Source organism: Bidens hawaiensis, unplaced genomic scaffold (assembly GCF_021521415.1).
Source record: "Bidens hawaiensis isolate Kalapana, Puna unplaced genomic scaffold, B.hawaiensis_p1.1 tig00002343_1, whole genome shotgun sequence".
NCBI lineage: Eukaryota > Viridiplantae > Streptophyta > Magnoliopsida > Asterales > Asteraceae > Bidens > Bidens hawaiensis.
Window position 1 is genome coordinate 3,129,621 of NW_027491127.1, and position 16,931 is coordinate 3,146,551.

Genomic DNA, 16,931 nt, shown 5'->3' on the forward strand with positions numbered 1-16,931 from the left:
TCGCTGCGAATTTAATCCTTGGCTAGAAAGAGTGTCCGACACAATAAAACACGATCAAACAACCAAGTTGAACCTACCCAGTAAACTTACCCAGTTTCTGTCTTACCCGACTAAAGCCGCCTCTTTTTAGCTATGACTTAATGTGACACACGAATCAACATCTTTATAAAATTATTGTTGAGACCTCACCTTTTGTTTAATATCATGACTTCATGAATGATATTCCAAAAATACATAGAAGCTATCACATGGACTTTTCACCAAACTTGGAACTCCTCCAAATTTAATTCCAACGATTTTAAAATTGAGACACCACTTGATCGACAATTAATTCGACCACCGATTTCACTCCAAACACCTCCTTTACAGCCTTCAATCACCACCTCCGGTTTAACCGGCGTTGCAACCTCGCTAGGGGCTGCTCCCCCTTATTGAAGAACGACTCTCAAAACCGCTAACGCGGAGCTCTGATACCAATTTTTGGAAATCAGGCCCTTAATCGAACACACAAACACGAGATTGAACAACTTGTTTGACTCTTTTTATTATTATAAACCAAGTACACAAATTACAATACCTCTAACCATCTGTTTATACTAAACTCATTCTAATCCTAGCCCAACACAAACTCTATTTTAATAAACAAATAAACTCCTAGATAAACTTTATTAGTTAAAACTAATAATTATCTCTACTTTAAATATAAAATACTTAATAAATAATTCACCAAGAATTATCTACAACACGTTTGATCTTTATCTCCAAAATTCAAGGTTAATGTCTTCATTATCAGCAATTCGTTAGTTGTGATCGACAGCCGACCAAAAGATAATAGTTGAGATTAATCAAACAAATATACCTTTTTTTACAACTTTTACTTGTGAAAGTAAAGTATTAATATTATTGACATAAGGAACTTTATGTCTTTAATGATGTGATATATGTTAGTGAATAATATTCGTTTGAAAAAATAAATTTCATAATCCATAACACGTGTGGTTTACAAGTAATTACCGACTAAAGCAAATATCATGATCTAGTTGTGTAAACCGTACCTCACAACATGGTTTTGAATAATTGAATGACACGACTGTAACACTTTGTTTATTGATGTGTTAACGACATTCCACGTATCTTTCAAGAAGATTTATGTTCAAAAATAAAATAAAACATGCGAAGAGTTAGGAGTGTGATTGCTCACAATAACACAAAACTGATAATCAGACGTGTCAGTGATCAAATTTTAAATGTGAATTATTATTGGTGAATGTGTCGTAATTTGGATTGTAAAATCTAATTGGTTAAAAGAATTCCAAGTAAATGACACGTTATTTGTTATGTCATTAGGGCAAACAAAGTTATTTATTTGTTAGTTGAATTGTATTTGACAACAAGAAGTTGAAAGTTATATTCGTCACAGGTTAAATTGTCAGCGTGGATTATTATTGTAGTTTGGATAACTAAAATACGATTAATTAAAATAATGAAATGAAGTAATAAATTTCAAACCGTACTATATATGATGTCTGCTAAATTTGACGAGTTGAATTGCAATTGGTTTATTTAACTAAACCGGTTAGGTTTGACATGTATTAAAAATTAAATAGACTCGTCAAGTTAATATTATATATATAATATAAATTTAAAAAATTAAACTATTAAACACTTAACAACCCGCTTGCCCTATGTATAGCTAGTCAATTCATTTTATGATCGTTTTATCTTGTAAGTTTAGGAGGCTCTCTATACAAGGCATTATATATTTCTCTGTTGAGAAAGTCTAACCCGATAAGATGCACTAGTAGTCTCCTTTTTTTTTTTTTTTTTTTTGTGGACGACAAATTTTTGTTATCCAGAAGACTTGAACTCAAAAACTTTTAATATTTGGTGTTTAATATTTTCAAGGCTTTTGTATCAAGCTCTAATAGACTTAACCCAACCATGTTTAACCCTAATATACAAACTCTAATAGTTATCACCTTCTTTATAACATTTTTTTTATTAAAAATATGGTAAAGGTGATAATGTTAGAAACAATTGTGAACGTAAATTGTTGTCCATCATGAACCTAAAATTTAGACCACATGCACTCATGATAAGCATGCATCATCAATGAACACACAAAACTCGTTTGTTTTTCTCATGAGTATATATGTATGGTAATAGTTGAGTAGACAAGACGCCAAATCACATCCATGATACAGTTACTTATTTCAAAATTATAAGTTGCAACAGTTATATTATTGTCTTTTTCATATATTTAAACACTTTGTTTGAGTGTTTTGTTTTTAATATCAAATATTTGTCTGGACGATATAACAAGAAACGCTTTTTATTTCATGGAATACTAGAATAGTCATTACTTATTAATCTAGTAGGTTTCACACCCGTAAATAGTGTAACAAGGATTTTATAATAAACCGGTCTTTGAACAGACCGTTTATCGGATCGTTGGTCGGATAGGTTAAACTGGATGGCGTTATAATTGAAGTAAAATAGATTACTAAATGATATTTTGAAGGAAAAAAAAATAAAATTTGGTATGATCAATAGTGTAGCTGGGCAAGCTTAACACAAATAAGGGCTTGATCCGGATTTTTCTTTCATTTAAGTATCATAGACACAGAGGGATGTATTCATTGATTGTCTACTCTTTTCGTAAACAATTGTTTCCGTACCACAACCATTAGGAGTAAAGAATCCATTTTAAAGAAATGTCTAACTATCGGCATAGTTGTATGTAAAGCTATCTAATTTGTTGTGGTTAGTAAGATTGATAAATTAAGTGAAGGTAAGGAAAGAGAGGTATAAGAACCCTCGGTAAGTAAAAGCCTACATAATAGTTCCAATACTACGCTTTCAACAACTCAATCCCCTCTCCTACCGAATGACATAACGACGTCCCTAAAGTCCGACGTTAGGCTAACGTTGAGGTTACCCAATTTATCATCACCATTGAAGTTGGGTTTGGCAAATCCGGCTTCAATGCTTCATTTCTCTGTGCCCATTTCATAGAATCCTTCACATCCATAGTTTTCAAGACTACAAAGTCAATATTGTTAACCTTGATGGTCTCATATATCATGTCAAAAAAACCAAAAAGAGACTAAGAGACTAGTTATCATAATGATTTAAAAAAAGACATCAATAAAAGAACATTAGCATACACACATATCTATGGTCATGGATAGAAAGGTGAACAATATATGTTCTCACCACTTAGAAGGAAGTCATATATACCATACCAAATGTTAACATTTGCTTGTTTGTATTAAACATTTGACACTACTTATTACTTATTAATAATCTTGGTTTTCATCATGAAGAGCCTTAACAATTTGAAAAGTGCTTGTAAACTAAATTCACACATAGTCTTAAATATTATGCAACTTTAAAGTTAAAGCCATACCTCACTTCACAATTCAACAATCCACAAATCATGTGGATAAAATCATAAAATAAAACTCATCTTCACATCATAAAACATTACCATTAGAGTAGCCACGTGTCCTCCAAAACTCCCACTTGTCTCCCCTTGGATTCTATCTTTCATACCTCCCTCTCTTCACAACTATTCCTTGTTCTTTTCCATGCAACAAATCCTTCCATTCTCTCTCTCTCACACACACCCACCAATATTATTATTATTATTATTATTATTATTATTATTATTATTATTTCTCAATGACACTTATTAATCATCATCTTCTTTTTCTTCTTAAGATCTAACTCCCACATCATGTTATCCATGTTCTTATTCTTGTTATTCAATATTGTTTCCACCAATTCGGGTGCCGAAACGACGTCGTTTGACTTCCAAACACTCACCCTCACTAGTCTAAAATTCCTGGGTGATGCTCACATGTTCAACAACAGTGTGCGCCTCACCCGGGATCTCCCGGTACCGAATTCTGGAGCTGGGAGAGTTTTATACAACAAACCCGTCAGATTTCGGCGACCGGGAGATCCAACTGCGGCAAATTTTGCCGCATTCTTTAAATTTTCAATACAAAATTTAAACCCGGATTCGGTTGGGGGCGGGTTGGCTTTTGTAATATCCTCCGACGATGTAACCGTCGGGGAACCCGGTGGGTATATCGGTATACCCACCGGTGCTGTTGCTGTTGAGTTTGACACTTTGATGGACTTTGAATTTAAAGATGTTAATGGGAATCATGTGGGATTGGATCTTGACTCGATGATTTCGACACAAGTTGCCGATTTGGACCTCGTAAATATTAATTTACGAGGCGCCAACCCGGTCAACTCGTGGGTCGAGTATTCTGGGTTGACTCAGCAACTCAACGTCTCTGTCTCATATTCAAATACTAAACCCAAATCACCTACGTTGTCATTAACCACTAACATGAACTCGTATTTAAACGAGTTCATGTTTGTGGGTTTCGCTGGGTCAACTCAAGGAAGCACTGAAGTCCACTCGATTGAGTGGTGGAGCTTCAGTGCTTCCTTTAATGACCCGGCATCCGGGTCATCAAAACCCGGTGTAAACCCCCCACCGCCGCCACCAACGGCGATGGGGACGTTTATGAACCCGTCGGCGCCGGGTTCGCCGCCGCCGACGGGTTCAAACGCCCAAACTGAAACAGCACACACGACACAAAAACAGAGTAAATGTCATAATAAATTATGTAAAGAAGGCGCTGGGGCGGTCGCTGGAGTAGTGATCGCCAGCGCCTTCTTTTTAGCATTATGCACAATAATGCTAATATGTGTTTATTCGAAGAAATTCAAACACGCGAAAAAACCGGATCTTTTTGTGAGTGATATATTCAAAACCCCTAAGGAGTTTTCATACAAGGATCTTAGATTAGCAACCAATGGTTTTGACCCGACCCGGGTGGTCGGGCACGGGGCGTTTGGGACGGTTTATAGAGGGGTGTTAATCGACACGGGGGATGTTGTCGCGATAAAGCGGTGTAGTCATAGTGGTGATCAAGGGAAATCGGAGTTTTTATCCGAGTTGTTGATAATCGGAACGCTTCGGCATCGGAATCTATTGAGGTTACAAGGTTGGTGTCATGATAAAGGTGAAATAATGCTTGTGTATGACTTGATGCCAAATGGGTCACTTGATAAAGCACTTTTTGAGTCAAGGTTCACATTGCCATGGGTTCATAGGAAGAAAATATTAATGGGTGTGGCATCTGCTTTATGTTATTTGCATCATGAATGTGAGAATCAAGTGATTCATAGAGATGTTAAAGCGAGTAACATTATGTTAGACGAAGCGTTTAATGCGAAATTGGGTGACTTCGGGCTAGCCCGTGAAATCCAGCAAAACAAGTCGCCGGACCCCACGGTGGCAGCCGGGACAATGGGGTATTTAGCGCCCGAGTATTTGTTAACGGGACGTGCTAGTGAGAAAACGGATGTGTATAGCTTTGGGGCGGTGGTGCTAGAAGTGGCTAGCGGGCGTAGACCGATTGAACGGGAGGCAGTTGGGGTTGGGGTGGGGGTGAATGGGCAAAAGAGTAGTTTGGTGGATTGGGCTTGGGGTTTGCACCGGGAGGCGCGGTTACTAGCTGTGGCGGACGGGCGATTGTGTGGGGAGTTTGAGGAGGGGGAGATGCGGAGAGTGTTGTTGGTTGGGTTGGCGTGCTCGCACCCTGACCCGACGGTTCGACCCACGATGCGAACCGTGGTTCAGTTGCTCGAGGGCGAGGGCGAGGTGCCCGTGGTTCCGAGGGCGAAACCGTCATTAAGCTTTAGCACTTCAGATTTATTATTGAATTTGCAAGATAGTGTGTCTGATTTGAATGAGATTATTACACTCTCAACTTCCTCATCTGACCATAGTTTCAAGGGTGATGCTGATGGGTTGCCCCTGGTTTGACCCGACCCGACCTGAATGACCCGGATCCGGGTTTTTGAAATTTTGTTATAAATTCTTTATTCTAACTCTACAAGGTGTATTTGAGTAATTTATGATGCAAGTGCAACTACAATACACACCCAATAATGATAACATGGACAAGAAGTATAGGGACATGTGGGTCATTTGATGAAAGTGTAGGGTCATATCGTAACTTCTTCCAACTCAAACAAAGTATTGGTGTCATTTCATGGGGGGAGATGCTTTGTGAAGCAACTCTCAAAAAGGTCAAAAGAGCAGTAACAACATGGGAGTTTGAGTAGATGTTTGGTCAAGTATACATGATTTTTAATTTTTTATTAATCATTAGTCCTTTATGTTTTGTCTTTCTTCATGTACAACTTTCTTTATGTGGGTTGGGACCGGTCCCAAGGTGGTTGGGTTGGCCGAGTGGTCGTGTTTGTGGGTCCGGCTCGAGTCATGGTGTGGTTAGGTTAGTTGGAATGTGGCCCATAAGAGAAAGATGTGAAGAAAGAAAATGTATGAAAGAGCTAAGTTGATTGATTGCAACACAAGTTTGCCTTTAGCTACACTAATTTAGTTGATACTACAAAGTTTCTTTTTGAAATATGTAACTTGTAGATAAAGTATAAAGAAAACTTTTCTTGTTGTCCACTCAAGAAAATAAAATAATGAAATCTTACATTTTTAAGACGAAAGTTCAAGAAGAATATGATTTAATTAAGAAATCCCATGCATCGTTTGATCTTGTTCTCATATCAATGAGCATCAACAATCTGTAAACGATTCCCAATTTAAATGGTTGAGGTAACACGTCCAAAATTTCATTTTAAAATAGAAGATTTTAAGTTTAAATCCTACTTGTGATAAAATAAGGGTTTCAGGTTAAGCTATTGGGTTTTCTCATATATGTAGGGTTTTCTCATGAGAGTGGATTCTATTACTCATGAAATGAAGATGATCAGATAAACCAGTAGTTGATTAATGATCTAAGTAACCGTTAAAAAAATACATCAATAATATAAGCTTCCTAGAACATAAAAACCTATAAAGATCTTGAAAATAAAATAAACAAATAAAAGTAATATTTTGATTGGCTAGATTGTTAAGGTAGCATTAAAACTATCATTTCTTAAAATCATGGCACTATCCTCTTTTATTAGCATAAACATCAATTAATGCTATTAATATAGATAGGAACTAGTTTGAGGCATGTGTATTACACGAATAATTGGTAAAAAAATTTAAACTTTAATCATTCACTGAAATACATTTAACAAATTGATCATATATTGTTAATACAATTATAATTAACATTAAAATTATGAAAACTAAGATTACACAAATATGTTACAAATAAGTAAAAACTTACTTTTACACTACATTTGTGATTATATTAGTAGGTATACATTGTTTATCAAATATCAAAATCTTTAGTCCATGTCTGTTTGTAACTCTTAATAAGGTAACATATAGGTCTGCTTATAGCTCTTGATATAGCCACGTATAGCTGTCCGTGTGACAAAAAAAGTTCTCCAAATACATACCAACTCTTGATAAGTGATAATATATCTATGAAACTATTAAAAAATATTCATACACATACAATATCGTAGCTTTTAATCAATTAATATGATATCATTTGAGAACATCTGCTCATGTTTATAAAAAAAATGATTATCCCAAAAATCATATTACCTACACATTGAGGTTATAATTATCCTTAGAATATTTAGAATTTGAAATTGATTGGTCATGATAAATTTGTTATCATTAATATTTTGTGTATGACAAATTTTTAATTGACTTTATATTTTACAACTAAAAACATAAAAACCGAAAATTAAACTACAGCAAAATGATTTGTTTCATTTCATATGAATATAATTGCCAGAAAAATGACAAATACATACTAACCTTATAACCATGTTCAAATCGTGATTATTCTTTGTCAGAAGACTTCTAGAAGATTTAAAGTTGCATAAAGTGAAGGTAGTGATTCTTATATATAATAATTGGAAGTAGGACTGTCACTTTTACCCATAACCTGAAACCCAATCCAAGAAAACTTGTACACGAACCCAAACTAACCCGACTCGAGAAACTTGAATCCAAGAAAATAATAACCCGAACCTGAACCGAGGTAATTCGGGTTGGTTCTTGGGTCAGAATTCTAGGTTTCGGGTCAACAAAAATGAACTTTTAGTTTTTAAATCATATATATTTTAGGTATTAAAGGCTAAGCCTTAGTCGCTGGCGTGATGAGGATTTAGTCCAAGTCGATTGTTCTCATTCCACATATAATGAATCAATGTTTATTTTTTATTATTTTGAATATAAACCATAATAAACACTTTAATTATGTACTAACCAACATGTAACACTAACATAACCTCAATTCATTGTATTTGTATAAAAATAAAATTAATAAGTTAATATAATATAGGAATTTTGTAAATAACTAATGAAAACGATGTTCTAGGATTCAATATCCTAAATGAGTTTTGAAAAACGAAAATAATGGAATGAGATTGAAACAAATTTTTTGGTTTAAAATATCAAATGCTTTTAATTAAGTAATTTATCTTATAAGACATATTAAATTAAATATATTTGAATGTATAGAAAAAGTATAAATCAAGTCAAAAAACATATGTTTATGAAGTATTTTGGTTTGAGTTATGAAAGAAAATATTGAAAACTACATATGGATCTTCTTATTGTTAAAACCCTTTATACTACAAAAAAAATCATATAAATAGATGGCAGATAGTTAATAGAGTAAATATTTATGCATATAAATTAGGAAAATTGGATTTTAATAATCCCAACTTAATACAGTTAGCCGATAATAATCCCAACTTTGAAAATAGCTGTCACTGGTCCCAACTTTCACACTATTTATTTTCATTGAACCTCCGTTAAAAATAACTTAACGACGTTAAGTTTTTTCCAAATTTCAAATTGATTTTTTATGGCTATTGATCGGAATGAGAATGTGAATCGATTGATGTAAAACTTAACTTGAAATGGCGCTTCAAACAGCTTGATTTTTGTTAATTAAAAGTTTAAACACCGGAATTGAAGCATCATTTAGTCGTTTGGACCACCGTTTGGAGGTAAGTTTTACATTAATCGTCTCGTATCTCATTCCGATCAAAAGCCCTAAAATATCAATTTGAAATTTCGAAAAAACTTAACGTCGTTAAGTTTTTTTTAAAGGTGGTCCAATGAAAACAAATAGGGTGAAAGTTGGGACCAGTGACAGCTATTTTCAAAGTTGGGATTATTATCGGCCAAATGCATTAAGTTGGGATTATTAAAATCCAATTTTCCTATAAATTATAATTATACTATTCAACTTCAATGATTTAATGCTAAACATCAAGATATATATATATATATATATATATATATATATATATATATATATATATATATATTCTCAATGTTTGTAATATTTATACAAAATATTTGTAGAAAATTAAGAAAATACACATTTCATGAGTTCAAATGCATATGAGAAAATTTAAAACCAATCTTATATAAAAAAATTATGCACTGCTGTTTGAATCTCCGCTTAAAAACAATTTGTAGTTTATCATACAAATCCAAATTCTTCGACGATAATGCAACTTTATTTTTTTAATTTGCAATTACTTGTGACTTTCAAATTTTATTCTATAGGTATGCATTTCAATGTTGATATTTTCTTATGTCACCATTAATGTTAATAAATGAATCATTTAGTATTTACATTTAATAAACATAAACTTGGATTCATATATTGAAATAACTTAAAAATAAGGACCATATATGAAAATTTGTTGAGAAAAGATGAGAATGGCTATAAGCTTGACAAGTGGCAATAATTGCAGTTTTTTATTAGAATAGATAGATAGATGGACGACCTAGAATAAACTAAACACTTTCATATACAAATAAATTCAGATTTGTGATTATAAAAAAGTTGAGTTTTATTATATAACAAAAATAGCGTAGACTCGTGTACATCTTTGGATGAGAGGGTCACTCCTTTTCAATGTCCTTCGGCTGCCCTCGACTACCATGAGTTACGTTTATTGGTGGCCCCACTCATTTTAAGTACCTTAAACTAGGTTTAGCATAAACCAGGTAAGACTTGTTACACCCGGACCCATGACATCCGTTTATAGTTTTATAGGGTCAGCTTCATGGTATAGCATATGGAGTTAATCAGGTCTCGAGTCGTGTCTGTGTCCAACAACAGGTTTGAAGGAAGACCGTGAGCTTGTTTGTGTTTCATTTCAGTTATTGTTTGACTTTGTTATTTTCTTTACGACTTGATTTGTTTAATAAGTTTGAATTGGTTTGTTTAAGTCAAGTTTTATAAGAAATTATCATTTGTGACATGCTCTTGTATACGTATGATGAAAAGAAACTTTTATTTGCACAAATATCTTTTGGTTGATAATTTCTATAAATTGTTAGTTATGCTTGTGTTATTATTTTCTATAAATTGCAATGCAAGCCTAGTAATTTTCCCATTTAAAAACCATCTCATATCAAACAAATAGGTGCAATACTAACAATCGGTTCTAAGACTCAATAAACCCGCCTAGAACCCAAACCGATTATTAACATTATTTACCGGGTCAGGATCGGGTCTTGCAAGTAAGACCCGTTTGATTACCCTTACTGCAAATAATTTTTTAATTAAAAATTAATTATATTTTTAAATTACACATTTTCAAAAAACAAATAAAACTAAACTTTTATTAATATTAAAACATTATATAATTCAAATAAAAGCGTCAAAATATAAAAACATAAAAAAAAACATACATACATATAAAGTTAATGATATCAATCTCGTTCTCAGTCGGTTAAATTTTGTGAAATCAAATTCTAGGAAACCCAGTTAATTTATGAAGTCGAGATATATGCTCAAAAAGTGATGCCTGACAATGTTTTTTAATATATTAATTAATTTATACTTATATTTTAAACCGAGCATGTCCCATTGGTGACTTTTATAAGACAGTTCAACCCTCATGGCACATGACCAACCGACCCCATAGATGATAGATCTTTTAAGTTTGAAATTTGTATAATAAGACAGCTATTTAATTATTATCAATTAAACTAAAACTATTTATTTACATAAAACTAGTAGTTTTTAAAAACCACCAAACTCTTCGAACTAAAGAACCTTGCCAAACTTGTTGGCCAACCTTTTCAAGAAACTTGTGGGCTAATACAAAATTTTCCAAACTCATTCAAAACTTAGAACGATTCACCTATGAACGAAAATGAAATATTCATCGATAAACGAACCGAATTAACACGAACGATTCACTTACTATATTTGTATGTGATCACACTTAAACGAGCCTCCTTGTGTTTATATTTTATATAAATATAACGGTTTATGTATTTGTTAAAATATAAATGAACGTAAATAACAAACATAAATGAATATATATGAAAGAATATAAATGGATGCTCGCGAACATAAACTAACGAACAAAACGCGTGTTCATGTTCAACAAAATGAAAAAAAAAGTATTGTGTTCATGTTCTTCGTTTATTAAATAAACGAACTTTCCACCAAACTTTTTGTGTGCAATTCACGAATGTTTGATTCATTTACAGGTCTATTCTTCAACCTGAAGGATGTATCTAGTAGTATTACAAGACTGACCATAAAAACAAAAACCCATCTTTCATGTAGATATCTATTGTTTATTGAAACATCGGTTGATTTTACCAGTTGCAACAATTTCATCAGAATCTTACAAAAAAGCCATAAAATCACAAAACAATTTCAAAGGTTTTTAATGATATAAGTAAATTTAAAATAATTTTCATAAAAAAAAAATTAAAGTTATAACACTATGTGAGTAGGTTCATATGATAATATAGTTATATGACTTTATGTGTACTTTTTGCATAATATATCGTAACAATATAGTGTAGGTGAAATGTCTGACAAATTATTTTTATATGACCGACACTTTACACTAATCTTAATTGAAACAAAAGTAATCTAATCTAGGAATTAAAAATATACCACATACTACTCGAAAATTGTTAACAGTATATTTAAGGAAACAAATGCAGTTGGTTCGAAGAATGACACAAATACTTAACGTAAGTCCAACAATATATATTCCTTTTGTCTCCGATGCCAAGAAGACAAAAACAAATATTTAAAACCAAAGAAACAAATAAACCGCAATTCTGTTGTTGATATTATGATTATAATATGCACTCGTCTCATATTAAACTTGATCTAAATCTAGCAGTGAATATTTGTGTTGGGATTAAACTATTGCTTAGTACGAGTTTGATTTTGCTAATAAAAACGATACATGTTTAGCGTATATGTATGGGTTATAATGAAACAATATTTTCATTTAGAGAAACGTATTCCTCTATCGCTTTATACATAAAAATGAGTCCCATGAAATAACCAGCGTAAATCAACATTGGTTTGAGTAGGGTTATCAAATCATGAGTGAGCTTGATCAAGTACGAGTTTAAACTCATCTAATATAGGAGCATCAGAATTTAAATAATTTTTATTTTGATTATCTTTTTGTTAAATTTGTTTTGAGTTATTGGTTTGTTTGGTTTTATCTTTTTGTTGGTTAGTGTTTATATCTTAGTTACTTATCGTTGCCTCTAAGTTAGTTGAAATGTCTTATGAACACTTTCCATTTTGGAATGAAAGTGGAAGATTTTTATTTTTATTATTTGTTGACACACAAGTATTTATTCTATTCTCTTTATCGTCTCTAATGATCTAATTATCACGAGTATACCCGATTAGCATGGTTTGGTATTAGAGCTTATGATTACCAAATAGTCGCTCGTTCACTCGTTGAGAAGATTGATGAACCACATATCGAGACTTTAAGTTAGCTGTCAAGATCTCGGACTCGGTGACAGCTCAACAGATAAAGGTCTATAATCAATACACATATAATCGTATTTGTTTTGTTTTGATACAAAATAGAAGTTTCATTTCAAGCATAACATGAAAAATAATTATAAACATTCTCATCCTACACCCTATCTCTAAACCAAAAATCACATTAAAACTCATTACATTTTTCTCTCAATTTCAATTATATAATACTTTTTATACTTTTATCATTATCTTTTATCTTTCTCTCACTCACAAGTCACAACTACTTTTAAAAAATATGAAAACATTATACGGGTGAACAGTAGCTTTTTAAATGTATAAAAAGTCACTACGTAATTTAAAATATAAAAATTATTCACTCACAACACCTTAAGTCACTCTAAATTATAAAAACACCTCTCATATAAAATATAGGGTTGGATGAGAATGCTCTAACACCACATCACTAGAACTCGATAAACTTAATATATTACAAACTAACACATTTGCTTCTTATATTCGTTTAATACTACATTATTTGTCTTTCATTATTTTATTATAACTATTTATTAATAACCACACTCGTTAATATTGTATTTTTGTTTATGTGAATAGAGAATCAAACCTCAAATGAGCAACAACAATGTGGTTGATAATTTATTATGGTAGCTAGCACTTAAAAAACACCAATGTAAATCTAAGCACATGACTGAAGTGACTGAACTACACGCCGATGAACACATGAAGTGACCCACTATTTATATTACCTTCGCAACTTGCAACCTACAAACATCCTTCTTTTGTTTTGCCGACACTATCACGGATATATATGTAGGCAGTTTCCTTTGTTGACAAATATATGTATTTATGGTGAATTCTCTTTTCGTTTACCGACACAAAGCTAAACCACATGCTATCAGATGGAGACTTGTTGTCACATAACATCATGCGAATTTATTAAAACCAATTCAAGCCAAACGTACAAAAGAAACGCTAAACATAATTATAAATGTACGTTTACGAAATTGAAATTGGACCCTCTCTCTTAATCTAAGAATATGACTGTCAGAAATGGTTATCTCATCTTATTAATCTCAAATCATAAATGTTTTACCCAATAACTAATTCTCATACGTTAGGGTTATTAGAGAATATTATAGAATATATTATTAGAGTTTTAGTATTATAGTGTTACTATAATTAGGAGATTGTATTTGATTATGTTTTCTTGTATTTATCTACTTGTAATCCTATATATAGTTAATAAATAATACATTATACCCCATTATTTTACAAGGGTTTACTATTATCGCCAATGGGAGAGATTGTAGAGATGTAATGAGTAAATGAGCGGCTATAACACATCATTTGGTATATATATTAACAAACGCCGTCAAGTAAAAATGACCATCCAACCCTTCCGGTTCCAAACAATATCAGACATCTTTAAGTAGCCCAAACGAATAGAGCTAGCTTCCTTTTATCTCTTGCTCGGCTAGTTTGTTGTTCAAGAGTTCAAGTCCATCATCTATTAGACCAATTCCAAGCCTTCTTGTCAATTATCCAACCCTCATTAACAAAACAATAACAAAGAATTAGAACTAAAAAGCATATAATGTTGTGATCATATGAATTGAAGTTAGATATATTTCAATAGGGATGTTTGTTCGTTATTTCACCCAATTACAATGTACATTTTGTATTGACTTGTTTCTGTTTTACTTTACTTAAATCAAAATGTTTAAGTTATATGTTACAATGGATGTGTTAAAACAAGTTGCAACGATGTGTCTAATACATAATTTGTTGTTATTTTTAGTGTAATCAAGCAGCTAGATGTAGAGTACACGCTCGTTTATTCTTATTATAACTTCAGTATCAAGGAACCTTTACGTTAGCAAGGGGTTCTAGTGAGTCCAAGTGTCACATCCCCCGACCCCTATATCCCGGGAGGGAAGCCGCGAACATTGAGTGGTGGTATCGGTGTTTATTAAATTATTTTGCAGCGGAAAGTTTCATCAGAACCGTAGTTAGGAAAAATTATCAGAGTTATAAAAACACCACGATTGTTATTATGATAAACCGGGAATATAATCCCTTTTAATACAAACATAAGTTTTATAGGGTTAACCCCAAATTTACAAAACACGTTTCTTTATTCTGGTGATAAGCCACTTATTTAAGCTGGAAGCCCACATGCATCATTCCTTTGTCTCTAACAAGTCACCTGAAACATGTTTAAAATATTTGATCAGCAAGAACACTGGTGGGTACATTCATTTATAAATGACACATTTTACATTTACAACATTAAGATGTTTTTACATCTGCCTGCTCACAAATTACCGAAAGGTACTTGTCACTTGACCATATCTATGACCGTGGTCATATTACTTATTGGCTAACACTTGTCCAATAAGTAACGTGTAATATCCCAGTAGGCAAGCCTTGTATACAAAACCCCACAATACCAGTAGTAACCATTCCGTAAGTCTACAGAGACTTAATCACTGTAATGTATTTAAAATACTTTTAAAAATATATTTGAAACATTTAGACAATCTGCCATGAGTTTTTATAGGTTTTGAAATCATCATGACAGTGTCGGAAAAACCGTTGTCTCACGCAAATGTGAGTGGTACAAAAACTCGAATATCTCACCTTGCAAGTATACAATTAAAGAAAACGCCTCTTGGTATTAAGCACCTAGGATAAACACAATGTAGTATATCTAGATTAGTATACAACCAATAATCATAACGATAATCACGAGAGTATAAACTTTACATGATGACACAATGTCTTACCATAACAGGCAGAGCTTTTGGATTCGTGTATGTTTCTTTCGATCGGATCGGATAGGATATGGTGGAAGCTTCTCTTTTTCTTTCCTCCACCAATGTGGGATGGAATTTTCTCCTTTCATTTCCTTACTTTTTCCATTTATTTATTTTGTGGTTTGTTATAATCTCCCCTCCTTATTTTGAATCTCGTCCTCGAGATTTGGTTGGAATAAGTGTGGGTACTTCCGTTTCATTTCGGATTCCAATTCCCAAGTATATTCTGGTCCACGTTTTGAATCTCACTTCACTTTGACCAGAACTATTCTTTTATGCTTTAGATTCTTGATCTTTCTATCTTCAATTTGCAAAGGTTTCTCAACGAATTTCAACTTTTCATTTACCTTTATATCTTGAAGGGGTACTTCTAGTGTTTTATCAGCTAAACATTTCCTTAAGTTACTTACATGAAATACATCATGTATACCTGACATTTCTTCTGGTAATTCTAGCTGATAAGCTACTGGTCCAATTCGTTTGAGAATTTGAAATGGTCCAAGAAATCTTGGACTTAACTTTCCTCTCTTACCGAATCGGATTACTCCTTTCCCTGGAGATACTTTTAGTAGTACTTTGTCTCCAACTTGAAATTCCAATGGTTTGCGTCGATGATCCGCATAACTTTTCTGACGATCTCGTGTGGTCTTTAATCTTTCCTTAACTTGATTTATCTTATAAGTACTTTCTTGTATGATTTCAGGACCTGATAATTGTTTTTCTCCTATTTCTTCCCAACACACTGGAGTTCTGCACCTTCGTCCATAAAAGGCTTCAAATGGGGCAGCATTAATACTTGTATGATAACTGTTATTATAGTAGAATTCTATTAGTGGTAAATTGTCATCCCAATTTCCACCAAAATCTATTACACATGCTCTTAGCATGTCTTCCAGTGTTTGTATGGTCCTTTCACTTTGACCATCAGTCTGTGGATGGTATGCTGTGCTCAAGTTAAATTTTGTTCCCATAGCTACTTGGAAACTTTTCCAAAAATGAGAAGTAAAACGGCTATCCCGATTCGATACAATGGATAATGGAACTCCATGTAATGAGACAACTTTTTCCACATACAACTTAGCTAATTGTTCCATTTTGGAAGTTTCCTTCATTGGTATGAAATGAGCTGATTTTGTTAATCTATCCACAATCACCCAGATTGTGTCATTACCTCTTCTTGTGGTAGGTAATTTGGTAACAAAATACATTGTTATTAATTCTTATTTCCATTATGGCATTTCTGATTGTTGGAGTATTCCTGATGGCTTTTGATATTCTGCTTTAACTTGTGAACAAGTTAAACATTTTGAAACATAACTGGTTATGTCCTTTTTCATTCCTATCCACC

The 16,931-nt window shown here is 32.8% G+C and overlaps 1 pseudogene; it reads left to right on the top strand.

Moving 5' to 3' along the window:
• The first annotated feature begins 3,724 nt into the window (after nt 1-3,724).
• Nucleotides 3,725-6,486, top strand: LOC143618972 (L-type lectin-domain containing receptor kinase VIII.1 pseudogene; annotated as a pseudogene).
• The last annotated feature ends 10,445 nt before the right edge of the window (nt 6,487-16,931 follow it).